This window comes from Rhipicephalus sanguineus, chromosome 1, assembly GCF_013339695.2.
Source record: "Rhipicephalus sanguineus isolate Rsan-2018 chromosome 1, BIME_Rsan_1.4, whole genome shotgun sequence".
Lineage (NCBI taxonomy): Eukaryota > Metazoa > Arthropoda > Arachnida > Ixodida > Ixodidae > Rhipicephalus > Rhipicephalus sanguineus.
In genome coordinates, this window is record NC_051176.1 from 71,905,971 (window position 1) to 71,921,505 (window position 15,535).

Here is a 15,535-nt window from a genome sequence, read left to right on the forward strand (position 1 = left end):
GAGCGGCGATAGCGGCCACTATGGGCCGCGGAAACAGGAATACGGATGACAAGGATTATCAGTTTATTTTGCCTCAGCTGCCAAAAGGAAAACTCATTAATAACACCGTGTTTTTACACGGAGACGTCAGGGCCAGGCCTTACAAGGTTGAAGATTTTCGGGATGCGCTGACGCCGACGGGCCTGCTGCCCGATGTGGTGAGCCTCGGCGCGTATCAGATAAACCACTTGTGGGCGGTGACCTTCAACGACGGTGCTCCCATGAAACGCCTACTTGCCCTGAAGGAGATCCAGGTGAAGGGGAGGCGTTGCGTCGTCGTCGACCCGCAGGACCAGCAGGTGAAGCTTAGGCTGCACTGGCTGCTGCACGGGGTGAGCGACGAAGATGTGCGGGCTTCACTGGCAGCATTTGGAAAGGTGGTGGAAGTGAGCCGTGAGCGGTGGCGGGTCCCGGGCATGGCAGACAAGTGCTCAACCACAAGGACAGTGCTACTGAAGTTGAAGGGTGGTCTCATGGTTGAGGACCTTCCACACCAGATCCGCGTGGACGGGGAGCTGGCCCTGGTTGTTGTGCCAGGACGGCCGATGCAGTGCTTGCGCTGCCAAGGCACAGGGCATGTCCGTCGTGAGTGCAAGGTGCCACGTTGCTCCCGCTGTAGACGCTTCGGGCACGTCGAAGCCGACTGTGTTAGGACATATGCCTCTGCGACAGGACCAGCGAAGAGCGAGGTGGTTGCCGAGCACGTCATGGACGCGGCCGAGACGGAGGAGGCCGCTGAAGGTGCCGGCAGCACAGTGGTCCTGGCGCAGCCGGGGGGTCGGCAGCGACAGACACACACAAGTTGTCGGAGGTTCCTCAGCATTCAACCGCACCTGTCATCACCCCGTCAGCAGCTGAACCGGTGCGGGTCGAGCAGGAAGCGCGGCCAGTCGAAGCGGACGAGGCAGCAGAGATCCAAGGAGAGACGTCCGGAAGCGGGGACGACATGAGTGTCACCACGGCCACACTAAAGCGTGCGCGCGACGAGACCGAGGAAATGGACAAGACGTCGACTACAACCAGCGAGGAGCCGCCTGCAAAGACTCCTCAAGGGAGGCGGTTCACGCTGAGACCCGAACCGAAAATCCCAACTGATAAGAGACCGGCGGACAAGACAAAGCAAAAGAATGCCGGCAAGCAGGATGGTCCTGGAGGCGGCTAGCCGTAGGCTAGACGTGAAAGGTAAGCGCCATGCTCCGGGCCTACTCCTTAGAGCGTAGAAGTCACAATGGCATCGTTTCCATCACTCAGCATAGCAACGCTGAACGTGAGAGGGTTGGCGGCTAGGCGTAGGCAAAGTCAGCTCCTACGGTTGGTCACCGACCAAGATATCGACGTCCTAGCCGTCCAGGAAACTAAGGTTGACGGGGAGGAGGAGACCGGGAGCATGGTGCGTCGTTTCACTGACAGATACTATGCAGTCGTGAGTCATGCGTTAGGGACGTCCGCGGGATGTGTTCTTTTTGTAAAAAAATTGCAAGGCATTCTTATTCAAAGTGTATATTCATGTCAGTCAGGAAGAGTTGTGTATTGTGATTTTGTGTTTTGTGAGACTGAATTCCGAGCAATTGGCATATACGCGCCGAATGGTGTAGAAGAGCGTACCCTTTTTTTTTTCGAATCTTTTCCAGTGGACGAAATGTGATAAGCGGGTTGTGTTGTTAGGGGACTTCAATTGTGTTTTAAGTGCACGGGAAAGAGTTAACAATATGGGCATTCGCGACAAAAGCAGTGACGTGTTGTATAAGTTAATTAGCGAGAATGACCTGGACGATGTGTACGAATGTGTTGAAGCGGACCGCGAAGTGATGTACACGAGATTTCAAGGCACTAGCCATGCGCGGTTAGACCACATGTACTTATCGCTAGATATTATACCATTGTGTCGCGGTTATACGGTTGTGCCAGTGTCTTTCTCGGATCATTGCTTGGTTGTATGTCGCTTAGGTATGAAGAAACAGAGTAAGGCTTTTAACTGGGATTTATGGAAACTGAACGCAATGTTACTAAACGATGAACCATTTTTAGAAGCAGTGCACGAGACCATTAATGAAGTGCTTATGGAAAAAACGGAAACCGTAGCAGAGAAATGGGAGTGTTTAAAGCAAAAGGTGAAAATGAAAGCGATAGACAGATCAAGCACGCTAAAATTCGAAGCGCAAAAAAAAGAAAGAAGTCTGAAGAAAACACCGCAGCAGCTGATAGCCCTAGAAAGTCGGGAGCCTGGGAATTGTAAAGACGAGGTGCGCAGTGTCAAGGAAAAATTAGAACAGTATGACAGAGAGCGTTATCAAGGCGCCTGTGTTCGCGCTCCAGCAAGTGATCTTGCCGCGGGTGAGACGCCCACTAAAAGGGCGCTTGGCCTCGAAAAAGCGCAAGGACGCCGAAACCATATCGATAAGGTCTATTGCAACGGGACTCTCGCGAGCGACAATGAAACCATCGAACGAGCCTTTTTTGCGTATTATCATTCACTATTTGCAGTTCGAAAAGCGAATGTACAGGGTTTTAAAGAAGAGTTTCTTAAGCGCATGCCGCGACTTAGTGACGACACAAAAAAGCTTTTAGAAGGCAAAATAACGGAAGGCGAAGTGGAACGCGCGATTGGTCATCTGAACCCCGGAAAGTCACCGGGACCCGATGGCCTAACCGCTGCGTGGTATAAGACGTTTAGAACAGAACTGTCCCCGGGGTTAGCTGAGCTGTTCAATGAGGCGTACGAACGGAAAACGCTGCCGCCCTCCTTTAGCAAAGCACATACGATATTAATTCCTAAAACGTACGAAGGGGAAAAACTTAAACTGGCGACATCGTATAGGCCCATATCGCTGACCAATGTCGACTACAAGATTTTTATGAAGGTTCTGGCAGCGCGACTTCAAGGTGTCATTAAAGAAATTGTTGGAGAGCACCAAACTTGTGGAATCAAAGGCAGAACTATTAGCTCAAACATTCACAAGATGCGGTGTGTGCTAGAGTGTTGTGACGAGGAGTTACTTGGCGTTGCTGTGCTCCAGATAGACCTGGAGAAAGCTTTTGATTGTGTTGCGCATGATATTTTGTTTGTCATCTTAGATCATATTAATGTTGGTTCCATCATCAAGGAGGGAGTGGCCTTGGCGTACCAGAACTGCACAACACGTTTAATTGTTAATAAGTCTTTGGGGGCCCCCATTCACGTAATGGGTTCTGTGCGTCAAGGCTGCCCCATCAGTCCACTTGTGTTTTGTATTTACATCGAAGCGATGTGCTTAGCGATAACGGAAAACGAAAAAATACGTGACTTCAGCTTGGCGGCAGTGGAAGTTAAGCTGCTGGCATATGCAGATGACATTGCGGTGTGTTGTACGAACAAAGAAAGTGTAGAGGAAACGATAAGTGTTGTGAAACATTTTTGTAGCGTCACAGGGAGTCGCGTAAACTGGGGGAAATCCCTTGGGCTTTGGCACGGAAGGTGGCCTTCAAAGCCAGACCATTTTGCGAATGTGCACTGGACGGAAACACCGACAAAGTACCTTGGTGTTCCCCTTGAATGTTATAACGGCAGCGAGGAGTATTGGTCGCGTCAAACAAAAGAGACGAAGGAAAAAGCAGACAGGTGGAAAGGCATAAACCTGTCTGTTTTTGCTAGGGCTACTGTGTGCAACATGTTTTTTATCACTAAACTGTGGTATGTGATGCAGGTGCTACATTGTTCAAGGATCAACGTGCAAAGGCTGCACAGAGTGTTCGCAGTTTTTAAATGGGGCTCGGAATGGGAAAGGTGCAGACGGACCAATTTGTTCAGGCGCGTGAAGGACGGGGGTCTCGGTTTGGCGTACCTATTTGTGAGACAATTAGTAAATAGATTTTTGTTTTTTCCGTGACGTCAGGGATCCGTTTTTGCGTACGGTATGCCAGCTCAGGTTGGGCAGTGCCTTACCAGATCTTGTTGTTACTACGGATAGCCGGTGCGTGACGTTGCGTGGCTATCTCAAGGAAGTGGTAGACAGTGTACGTTTTTATCTGTTCGTTTTTCGTTGGATTATCTAGCAAGTGTTAGAAGAAAAGAATTTTACAAAGATGTATGTGATATGGTTTTGCCAGTACCATTGTACAGGGCCATATACAGTGGAAGACCGGGACAAAATGTACTGAAGCGGGTGAGAAAGATGCAGGTACCTACAGGGGTGAAAACATTTTTCTTTAAGTTACACACAGGAACACTATCAGTAAAGACTTTCACAGAGGAACGGGGCTTTTTTACACCATAGGGGTCACACTGCTTGATATGTAAGAAACCGGAAACAATAGACCATGTTTTTTTGCATTGTTGGGAAGGGGTACATTTTTGGGACATTTTACAGAGGACAATAAAGAAGGATGTTCCACTAGACCCAAACGGGATAAGGTATCTCGCAGTAAAAAATGATGATGGGGTCCCATTTGATGTAGTGATGTTGACCGGTCTCCACTGTATATGGCGTGCGCGAATGGCCGGATACCACTTCGACCCGGATGCAAAGCCAGCAGTAATTTATTTCAGGCAAAGCATGTCTGCATTCATTGAGTGTAGCAAAATACAGGAGATCGAGCCAGAATGGTTGTCAAGGTTTGAACCTCTGGCAACCCTTAAGTATTTTTAAGAGGACAACATCAGTCCAAATGGGACTGATGGCAATGCTTGTTCTTTTTTTATTGTATTATATGTGTGTGCAATGATTGCCCTGTACAATGTCCATGCCAGGCAATAAAGAAAAAAAAAAGCCCGGGTAGCTCAGTCGGTAGAGCGTTAGGCTCTTAACCTAACGGTCCAGGGTTCGAGCCCCTGCTGGGGCGAGTGCTGAATTTTTTTTTTCGTTCGCATTTACGCTTTCACTATTAGTACGTCCGCTTGTTAGCGATCTGTGCGAGCTCGGGTAGCTCAGACGGTAGAGCGTTAGGCCTTTAACCTAACGCTCCAGGGTTCGAGCCCCTGCTCGGGCGAGTGCTGAATTTTTTTTTCGTTCGCACTTACGCTTTCACTATTAGTACGTCCGCTTGTTAGCGATCTGTGCGAGCCCGGGTAGCTCAGTCGGTAGAGCGTTAGGCCTTTAACCTAACGCTCCAGGGTTCGAGCCCCTGCTCGGGCGAGTGCTGAATTTTTTTTTCGTTCGCACTTACGCTTTCACTATTAGTACGTCCGCTTGTTAGCGATCTGTGCGAGCCCGGGTAGCTCAGTCGGTAGAGCGTTAGGCTCTTAACCTAACGGTCCAGGGTTCGAGCCCCTGCTCGGGCGAGTGCTGAATTTCTTTTTTTCGTTCGCATTTACGCTTTCACTATTAGTACGTCCGCTTGTTAGCGATCTGTGCGAGCCCGGGTAGCTTTCGTTTCACTACACGGATGTCATCAGCAAACATGCCTGGTCTTTCATTCTCTTCGATTAACAATTTTTGCAAGTTAGCCTTGAGGAGTGATTCTTCTTCTCTTGCCTTTCGATTTATGGCGGTCGAACGCTCCAATGCTTTCAATTTAATTTCTTGTTTAAACAATTCCCACTTTTCTCCCCACCTATTTGGTCTATCACTTTCCATTTTTTCAAAGCTGTTTTCGACATCCGCAGAAAAGATGTCGTCATTTAGCAATTTAGAATTTAATTTCCACTGGTGCCAGTCAAACTTTTTTCCTTTGCGGCCATTAATGAAGAAACTGACTAAGCAGTGATCGCTAAATGACACGCACTCCACACGATACTCTTGACACAGGGGTATGAGCTCGGGCCCAACATAGGCTCTATCCAAGCGGGCGTGGCTGCTCCCCTGGAAATGAATGAAACGGGGTGTGCGCCCACCACCAAGACAATCAGCAACGTCTACCAAGTTGCTCAACTCCAATATCTCACTGAGAACGGCCGTACTAGCGTCTCTGAAGGGCCGTTTACTTGATTTATCTTGTGCTGACAATACACAATTAAAGTCCCCTAATAGTATAACTCGTTTTTCACTAACACAATGTTGTCTGATTTGATCAAAAAATTCGCGCCTTTCTTCTGCACTAGTGGGAGCGTAAACGCAGATAACTCGCCACTCAAGCGACGCTAACACAAAATCACATACCACAATCCGTCCTGGCACACTGGTGGTCACTTCCTGCAGTTTAACATTTAGTGCCTGCCGTACAAATAACACGCACCCAGCCGATGTGCCAACTGCATGATTAACTAAAGCATGATACCGAGCTAGAAACGGCCGCACCATGCTCTCGGCCTCCGCTTTACCAGCAACCTTAGTTTCTTGAACCGCTATTAAATCTAGTTCATATTCACTGACCAATCGGTACAACTGATTCTGTTTTCTTTTTGCAGCTAGCCCTCTAACGTTTATAGTAGCTACACGAAGCGTCTTATTAAAATTCATGGCTGATTAAAAAAGGGGAGGCCGGGAGCAAGACGCTTACCTTAAAAAACAACAAGGCAGTCAGCGTCCAGTTGAGCGGAACATCAGGTATGCGGCGGCGTCTCATCCGCCGCACTCCGTTCGGCCTCGACCGAGATGTTCGGCCGTGGTCGATAACGAAGCCTTCGCGTCGTCGCTGTCTTCGCCGGTGGTTCGCCGCCTATGGCGTCGTCAAAAGCATCATGCGCGTCGCAATTGTTCTCCCGAGATCTCTTCACGACAGCACTAGGAGTCGCAGACCCCGTTACGTCCATAGATAGCGTCTCGTGGGAACTTGTCATCCTCTCTTCTGAACTTGCGCTGCCCGCTGCCTCCGTGGTCGTCGGAACGCGCGAAGCGTCGCTGCCACTGGGAGAACTTTCGCCCATGGTCTCCTTACTTACGATCTGCTCACCTTCATCCGAGGGAGGGCTTAGTTTTGTCATTGTCGAAACGTTGTTACCGGTACCTCGCGCTGTTTCCTCTGCGTCAGCCTCGTCCATCATGTGTTCTGCGAGGTCATCGTTTTTAGCAGGCGCTGTCCCGGCGGCGTATGATGCGACTGAATTAGTGCACTGCGCCTCATCGTGGCCGAAACGGCGACACAGGTTGCAACGTGGCACTTGACAGTCTCGACGTATGTGGCCTGTATTCTTGCATCGTAGACACAAAGGCGCCCTGCCCGGCACGACAACCAAGGCCATCTCACCCGCGATCTTCAGCTGATGCGGAATATCATCAATTTTAACGCCGCTTTTCAGCTTCAGCGACGCGGTCCTCGTCGTGGACGCTTTCTCAGTGACATTCAGCGAGTGCTGAATTTTTTTTTCGTTCGCATTTACGCTTTCACTATTAGTACGTCCGCTTGTTAGCGATCTGTGCGAGCCCGGGTAGCTCTTTTATCAGAGCTGCATACGCCGGTCTGGTGGGGAAGGGGCGCGCGAATGCTCCCCGTTACCGCCGCCAGGCCTCCTTGATCTTGAACGTCTGCACTTTCCTGCATGCTTTGATGATCTCCGACGTCGTGATTGTCTTGGGCCAACCGCAGAGTCACTTTCCTCACTCGTCTTCAGGGTTTGACGATGCAGGGCGCTTACTTATAGAAACATCGACGGATTCTCGCACATCGGCACTAGTTAGCTTCTCATGTGGCTTTTCTACATCAGCATTACTGCTGCGGCTTTCCTTTTGTGTCAAGACTGACTCATGTGCAGGTACTGCTGCCTTCTCTCCGCTGTCTGTCACATCTACGGTGTTTGACGCTTGTTTAGATTTCGCCGCTCCATCACAGTCACTAGCTGCGTCCTTGTCAACAGCACAGGGCTCAGCGACGGCAGCACGTGGAAGGTCTCCCGTTGCATCGAGGACTTCCGTAGCGTCCATGATATGTTCTGGAAACGCATCTTCAGGTGGTCGCATGCGATGTCGTAATTTATTGGGATACGTCGCCACACATTCTTCAGCCGTATGTCCAAACCGCCGACAATCTTCGCAGCGTGGTGTCCTGCAGTGTCGACGAATATGTCCTACTTTGTTGCAACGAAGGCATAAAGGCGGCCTGCCAGGAATCAGCACTAGGCTTTGTAGACCACAAACTGAGAGCAGATGCGGGATGTCGGAGACACGCACTCCGTCACCAAGTGCCAGTACAACGTCTCGGTTAAGGGTCCTCATCTGTTCCATTTCTGACACCCTCCAAGTTTCCGCTGAAATCGACTTGATCTTTCCGAAAGGCTGAAAGGCTTCGTGCACATAAATATCTTCCAGGCGTTCAGGGAGCCATAACAGCTTCATTTTAACTTCCGTCATGGCGCTGCCGCAGAAAGTCACTTTTGCAACGATCAACGTATGTGGACTTCGATCCAAGCAGAAGCAGGTGCAGCTCCGCCGGTTGCTGTTCAGCCACCACCTTGACTTCGTCGCCGTTCAAGAAACGAAGATCGAGAGTGAAGTGAACACGGAGAGGGCCTCGCGGCCATATCTCTCCGTATTTGATGTAATTGTTTCGCACGCTGTAGGCCTATCAGCGGGCTGCCTTTTGTTTCTTAGGAAGAGTTTATCTTATTCTTCTGTTGCTTATAATGTTGATGCAGAGGGGCGGCTTATACAATGCGTCTTTATGTTGTATGGTTTGCCGTGGCGCCTAATCAATGTATATGCCTTCAATGATGCACCTCGGCGCACTAATTTCTTTGAAAGCTTGGCAACTCTGCTAGATCCTGACCGTAACATTTTGCTCATGGGTGATTTCAACTGTGTTTGCAGTCCGTGTGATCGTACTGGGTTTAGCCGCAGCAATAAGAGTGCTGAAGTGCTATCTCTGATAGTTCAAAATGCGGGACTTGTTGACATAGGAGCACTGAATAGATTACCCTCATATACACATGCACAGGGTAGTACTCACACTAGAATAGATCACATTTATGTTTCAGCGCCTCTTATTTCTCGCGACCTGTCATGCAAAACGGAGCCTATTTCGTTCTCAGATCACTGCTTGGTCATAACACTCGATCATATTTCAGACCGCAGTGGACACTCTGGAAACTCAACTCTTCAATTGTGAGTGACCAGGAATTTACTGCTCGCGTGCGCGTAGCCCTGAGGAGTTGCTTGTCGGCTGACATGCCTTTGTTTGCCTCTTGGGAATTTTTCAAACAAGAAGTTCGGACAGTAGCTATCGAAATTGGATCAGTGCGGGGCTTTTACAGAAGGTTAGAACAAAACATGTTACTAAAGAATCTTCAAAACTTATATGAATTTGAATGTGAGGCGCCTGGTTGTTATAGAGACGAAATCGCTAATGCCAAATGCGCACTCCAGAGGTACGACACCTTACGCTACAGAGGTGCCCGTGTTCGATCACGCAATACTCGTACCTTGCATTCAGAGGAACCCACACGTCAAGCCTTACTCGATGAATACCGCAACGCAAAAAGCAAATTTATACCAGATTTATATTCGCAAGGGTCATTAGTAACTAATACAAGTGAAATCATGACAGAATTTGAAGCGTATTACACAGCATTGTTCAGCGATTCCTATGAAAAACAGAATAAAGATCTAGTAACGCAGTTTCTGTCATTTGTGACTCCTTTATCGGACGAAGACTGTGAATCTATTAGTGGGCATATCACTTTAAAAGAAATAGAACTCGCCGTTGACCAGTTACCGATGTCGAAAACGCCAGGACCCGACGGAATGTCGGCCGAGTTTTACAAAACCTTTAAATCCTTACTGTGCCCAGTACTGCTGGACATTTTCACGCAGAGTTTGAATCTGGGGACCCCTCCTCAATCTTTTACAAGAAGCCACACCGTCCTAATTCCGAAATACTCAGATAGAGAAAAGCTTCATCATGTTGACGGCTACAGACCGATTACACTGTGTAACGTTGACTATAACATTTTTGCAAAAATACTATTAAACAGACTACAATTTGCAATGTCAATTCTTATTGGCGCCCACCAGACTTGCGGCCTGAAAGGTCGTTCAATACAAACCAACATACACATTGCCCGCACAGTATTGGAACATTCTTCCCACTCGCATGACCAACTGGCAATATTACAAGTAGATTTAGCGAAGGCGTTTGATCGGGTTCGTCATTCCTTTCTATTTTCTCTTCTAGACCATGCTAACATTGGTTCCACTATATTCAAAGGTATAAAACTATGCTACAGTGATTGTTCAACACGTTTGATTGTTAATGGCCACCTGTCAAAACCTGTGTCGATTCACTCTTCTGTGAAGCAAGGCTGTCCGTTGTCGCCACTGCTTTTTGCCCTCTATTTGGAACCACTGTGCTTAAGCGTGATTCGATCTTGCAATGTTCATGGTTTCAGTGTTTACGGAATTGAGGTGAAAGTATTAGCGTATGCGGATGGCCTGGCGTTCTTTTGTACAGACATTTCCAGTATAAAAACAGTGGTGTCCACTATTAGGGAATTTGGAACCATTTCTGGTGCACGAATGAACTTTGCTAAAAGTTTAGGACTGTGGTTTGGCCCGTGGGCTTATAAACCAACGAATTTCGAGGGCATTGCATGGTCTTGTGTGCCACCGAAATACCTTGGCGTTCCATTGGATGCATATAAGTCAAGCGCACATTATTGGAAAGAACGTGTACCCAGCCTAAAGCGTTACGCCCAGACGTTTATTCCCCATAACCTCTCAATTTTTGGCAGAGCTAAAGCATGCAATCTATTCCTGGCAACAAAATTATTCTACGTACTGCAAATACTACATTGTTCCAGGGTTTACATTCAGAAGTTTCACCGAATCTTTGCTACCTTTATTTGGTCATCAAGTTACGAGCCGATGAGGCGTGACAATGTTTTTAGACCAGTTTGTGCAGGTGGTCTTGGGTTGGTGCATCTCTTTATTAGGCAATTGGTATCCCGTTTTTTCTACTTTCGGGACTGCGATCATCCGCTGCTTCGAACATTTTTACAAGTGAATCTCGTCGATGCTTTACCAAGTTTAGTGGTATCTACTAATTGTGCCTCGCCTCCCTATTTGCAAGGATTCATGCGTGAAGTGTATGAATCAGTGCGGTTTTTGACAGTAAGATTCTCTAACGACTATTTATTCTCTTGTTCACGAAAAGATCTATATAATGCCATATTAGATGTGTTGTTTCCTGCACCTTTGTACCGCTCACTATATGTTGGATTGCCTGGACACGACGTGCTTGTGCGTGTGAAGAAAATGCCTATTTCACCACCATCCAAGACATGCTTCTACAAAGTGCATACACAGACGCTGCCTGTGAAGGCCTGGTTAAGCAGCAAAGGCATCTTTGTATCTTCAGTTAACTGTCGCCTCTGTGAAGTTCCGGAAACTATAGAACATTGCTTCATCAGCTGTAAAGACGCCATACTCTTCTGGGACGTTCTACAAAGGGCTTTTAAAAAACAACTCGATTTAAATTCGTATAGCATACGTTATCTCATGCCACCGAAAAGCCATTCTGTGCCTGTTGACATGCTATTACTAATGGGTATGCACAGTTTATGGAAAACTCGCATGTTAGACAGGCATGCGGAACCCATGGTATCATCGCGGTTACATTTCATTCAAATGGCTCTTCAGCTAAAAGACTTTTACGAACAATTAGAGTTTAAACCGGACTGGTATCCACTCTTCATGAAATGTATAGCTTTATTACCCTTTTAGGACTTTTGTGTAACGCTTGTACGCTGGTAGAGGCCGCCTCGAGTATTTTGTTCGCTATGTATGCAAATTACACAAATTTGTAATAAATACCATGAAAGAAAAAAAAGCGAGCCCGGGTAGCTCAGTCGGTAGAGCGTTAGGCTCTTAACCTAACGGTCCAGGGTTCGAGCCCCTGCTCGGGCGAGTGCTGAATTTCTTTTTTCGTGCGCATTTACGCTTCCGCTATCCGTACGTCCGCTTGTTAGCGATCTGTGCGAGTCCGGGTAGCTCAGTCGGTAGAGCGTTAGGATTTTAACCTAATGGTCCAGGGTTTGAGCCCCTGCTCGGGCGAGTGCTGAATTTTTTTTTTGCGTGCGCATTTACGCTTTCACTATTAGTACGTCCGCTTGTGTGCGATCTGTGCGAGCCCGGGTAGCTCAGTCATTCTGCTTCTGGCAGCCGCGCTGAACGGATCGCAGGGCATTGGGCTCCAGCGGAGCAGCGACAGCGGCCAGTCTTAGCCGCGGAATAGGAACGGGGACAACGAATACCAGTTTATTTTGCCGCAACTGCCAAAAGGACGACTTGTTATCAACACCGTGTTTTTACACGGTGATGTACGAGCGAGGCCATACATGGTCGGAGATTTCAGGGACGCATTGACGCCAACGGGCCTGCTTCCGGATGTGGTAAGCCTCGGTGCGCATCAGGTTAACCACGTGTGAGTGGTGACATTCAATGATGCCGCTCCCATGAAACTCCTGCTCGCCTTGAAGGAGCTGCAGGTGAAGGGGCGGCGCTGCGTCGTCGTCGACCCACAGGACCAGCAGGTGCGGCTGCGAATACACTGGCTGCTTCACGGGGTGAGCGACGAAGATGTACGGACGGCGCTTTCGGCAAGGTGGTGGAGATGAGCCGAGAGCGGTGGCGTGTCCCGGGCATGTCCGACAAGTGTTCGACCACAAGAACAGCCCTCCTGAAGCTGAAAAGCGGAGTCAAGGTCGAAGACCTTTCGCACCAGATCAGGATTGATGGAGAACTGGCCTTGCTGGTTGTGGCAGGTCGGCCGATGCAATGCTTGCGCTGCCAAGGCACATGACACGTCCGCCGAGAGTGCAAGATCCCCCGTTGCTCACGCTGCAAACGCTTCGGACACGTCGAAGCCGACTGCGTTGGAACGTACGCCAGTGCAACGGGGCCAGCGATGAACGAGGCGATGGCTGAGCACGTAATGGACGCGGCCGAGGTAGAGGACGCCGCCAAAGGGGTCGGAAGCCCAGTGGTATCTGTGACTACTGGAGGGGCGGCGCCGGGGGACACACCCAATGGCCCGGAGGCTCTCCAGCATCTGACTACACCGGCCAGCGCCCCGTCAGCGGTCGGGTCCAAGCGGGTCGAGAGGGACGTGGTTCCAGTGGGGGCAGCCGACACGACGGAGGGTCAGGGAGAGACGGCGGCGGACAGCGAGGACGAGATGTGCGTGACCAGCGCCACGCTAAAGCGTCCACTCGACGACTCGGGGGAGCTGCACGGGGCGTCGTCGACCAACAGCCAGGAGCCGCCTGCGAAGGCGCCGCAAGGGAGGCGGCTTAGTATCAAACCTAAGCCGAAAGTCCCTACCGACAGGAGACTGGCGGACAAGGCGAAAGAAAACAGCGGCGGGAAGCAGGATGGTCCTGGAGGCGGCTAGCCGAGGGCTGGTCGAGAAAGGTAAGCACCATGCTCCGGGCCTACTCCTTTAGTGAATAAGTCGCCATGGCACTGACTCCGCCATTCAGCATAGCTACGCTTAACGTCAGAGGGTTGGCGGCTAGGCGTAGGCAAAGTGAGCTCTTGCGGTTGCTCACAGACCAAGACATAGACGTCCTAGCCGTCCAGGAAACCAAGATAGACGGAGAGGAGGAGCCCGGGAGCATGGTGCGCCGTTTCACTGACCGATATTACGCGGTTGTAAGCCATGCGATAGGAACGTCCGCGGGTTGTGTTCTTTTTGTGAAAAAATTGCAAAGCCTTCTTGTGCAAAGTGTTTTTCCATGCCAGTCAGGCAGAATTGTTTATTGTGACTTTGTTTATGGTGCCACTGAATTCAGAGTTATATGCGTATACGCATCGAATAGTGTAGAAGAGCGTGCTCAGTTTTTTTCTAACCTGTTTCAGTGGACAAAGTGCGATAAGAGGGTGGTTTGTTAGGGGATTTCAACTGTGTTTTAAGTGCTCGCGATAGAGTCAATAGCACTGGCGTTCGTGACAAAAGCAGCGAGGTGCTAGGCACATTAATAAACGAAAATGACTTGGATGACGTGTACGAATGTATCGTAGCAAATCGCGAAGTGATGTAGTACACGCGATTTCAAGGCATAGCCATGCGCGTTTAGATCGCATATACATATTCCTAGATATTTTGCCTATGTGTCACGATTTTTCGGTTGAGCCAGTGTGGTTTTCAGATCCCTGTTTGGTCGTGTGTCGCATAGGCAGGAAGAAACAGCGTAAGGCTTTCAACTGGGATTTATGGAAACTGAACGCTTTGTTATTAAAAGACGAACCATTTTTAGAAGCAGTGCACGAGACCATTAATGAAGTGCTTATGGAAAAAACGGAAACTGTAGCAGAGAAATGGGAGTATTTAAAGCAGAAGGTGAAAATGAAAGCGCTAGACAGATCGACCACGCTAAAATTCGAAGCGCAAATAAAAGAAAGAAGTCTGAAGAAAACACTGCAGCAGCTGATAGCCCTAGAAAGTAGGGAGCCTGGGACTTGTAAAGACGAGTTGCGCAGTGTCAAGGAAAAATTAGAACAGTATGACAGAGAGCGTTATCAAGGCGCCTGGGTTCGCGCTCGAGCAAATGATCTTGTCGCGGAGGAGACGCCCACTAAAAGGGCGCTTGGACTCGAAAAAGCGCAAGGACGCCGAAACCACATCGATAAGGTCTATTGCAACGGGACTCTCGCGAGCGACAATTAAACCATCGAACGGGCTTTTTTTGCGTATTATCAGTCCCTTTTTGCAGTTCGAAAATCGAATGTACATGGTTTTAAAGAACAGTTTCTTAAGCGCATGCCGCGGCTAAGTGACGACACAGAAAAGCTTTTAGAAGGCAAAATAACGGAAGGCGAAGTGGAGCGCGCGATTGGTCATCTGAACCCCGGAAAGTCACCGGGACCCGATGGCCTAACCGCTGCGTGGTATAAGACGTTTAGAACAGAACTGTCCCCGGGGTTAGCTGAGCTGTTCAAGGAGGCGTACGAACGGAAAACTCTGCCGCCTTCGTTTAGCAAAGCGCATACGATATTAATTTCTAAAACGGACGAAGGGGAAAAACTTAATCTGGTGACATCGTATAGGTCCATATCGTTGACCAATGTTGACTACAAAATTTTTATGAAGGTGCTGGCAGCGCGACTTCAAGGGGTCAATTAAGAAATTGTTGGAGAGCACCAAACTTGTGGAATCAAAGGCAGAACTATTACCTCAAACATTCACAAGACGCGGTGTGTGCTAGAGTGTTGTGACGAGGAGTTACTTGGCGTTGCTGTGCTCCAGATAGACCTGGAGAAAGCTTTTGAATGTGTTGCGCATGATATTTTGTTTGTCATCTTAGATCATATTAATGTTGGTTCCATGATTAAGGAGGGAGTGGCCATGGCGTACCAGAACTGCACAACACGTTTAATTGTTAATAAGTCTTTGGGGGACCCTATTCACGTAATGCGTTCTGTGCGTCAAGGCTGCCCCCTCAGTCCACTTTTGTTTTGTATTTACATCGAAGCGATGTGCTTAGCGATAACGGAAAACGAAAAAATACGTGGATTCAGCTTGGCGGCAGTGGAAGTTAAGCTGCTGGCATATGCAGATGACATTGCGGTGTGTTGTACGAACAAAGAAAGTGTAGAGGAAACGATAAGTGTTGTGAAACATTTTTGTAGCGTCACAGGGAGTCGCGTAAACT

The 15,535-nt window shown here is 48.9% G+C and overlaps 6 non-coding genes across 6 annotated transcripts; all 6 read left to right on the forward strand.

Moving 5' to 3' along the window:
- The first annotated feature begins 4,784 nt into the window (after positions 1 to 4,784).
- Trnak-cuu (transfer RNA lysine (anticodon CUU)) lies at positions 4,785 to 4,857 on the forward strand. Its single transcript has one exon. It is a non-coding gene; the product is annotated as a tRNA-Lys (tRNA).
- A 74-nt stretch (positions 4,858 to 4,931) lies between these two features.
- On the forward strand, positions 4,932 to 5,004 carry Trnak-uuu (transfer RNA lysine (anticodon UUU)). The gene has a single exon. It is a non-coding gene; the product is annotated as a tRNA-Lys (tRNA).
- Positions 5,005 to 5,077: 73 nt separating this feature from the next.
- Positions 5,078 to 5,150, forward strand: Trnak-uuu (transfer RNA lysine (anticodon UUU)). The gene has a single exon. It is a non-coding gene; the product is annotated as a tRNA-Lys (tRNA).
- Positions 5,151 to 5,223: 73 nt separating this feature from the next.
- Positions 5,224 to 5,296, forward strand: Trnak-cuu (transfer RNA lysine (anticodon CUU)). The gene has a single exon. It is a non-coding gene; the product is annotated as a tRNA-Lys (tRNA).
- A 6,420-nt stretch (positions 5,297 to 11,716) lies between these two features.
- Positions 11,717 to 11,789, forward strand: Trnak-cuu (transfer RNA lysine (anticodon CUU)). The gene has a single exon. It is a non-coding gene; the product is annotated as a tRNA-Lys (tRNA).
- Positions 11,790 to 11,863: 74 nt separating this feature from the next.
- Positions 11,864 to 11,936, forward strand: Trnak-uuu (transfer RNA lysine (anticodon UUU)). The gene has a single exon. It is a non-coding gene; the product is annotated as a tRNA-Lys (tRNA).
- Positions 11,937 to 15,535: the final 3,599 nt, after the last annotated feature.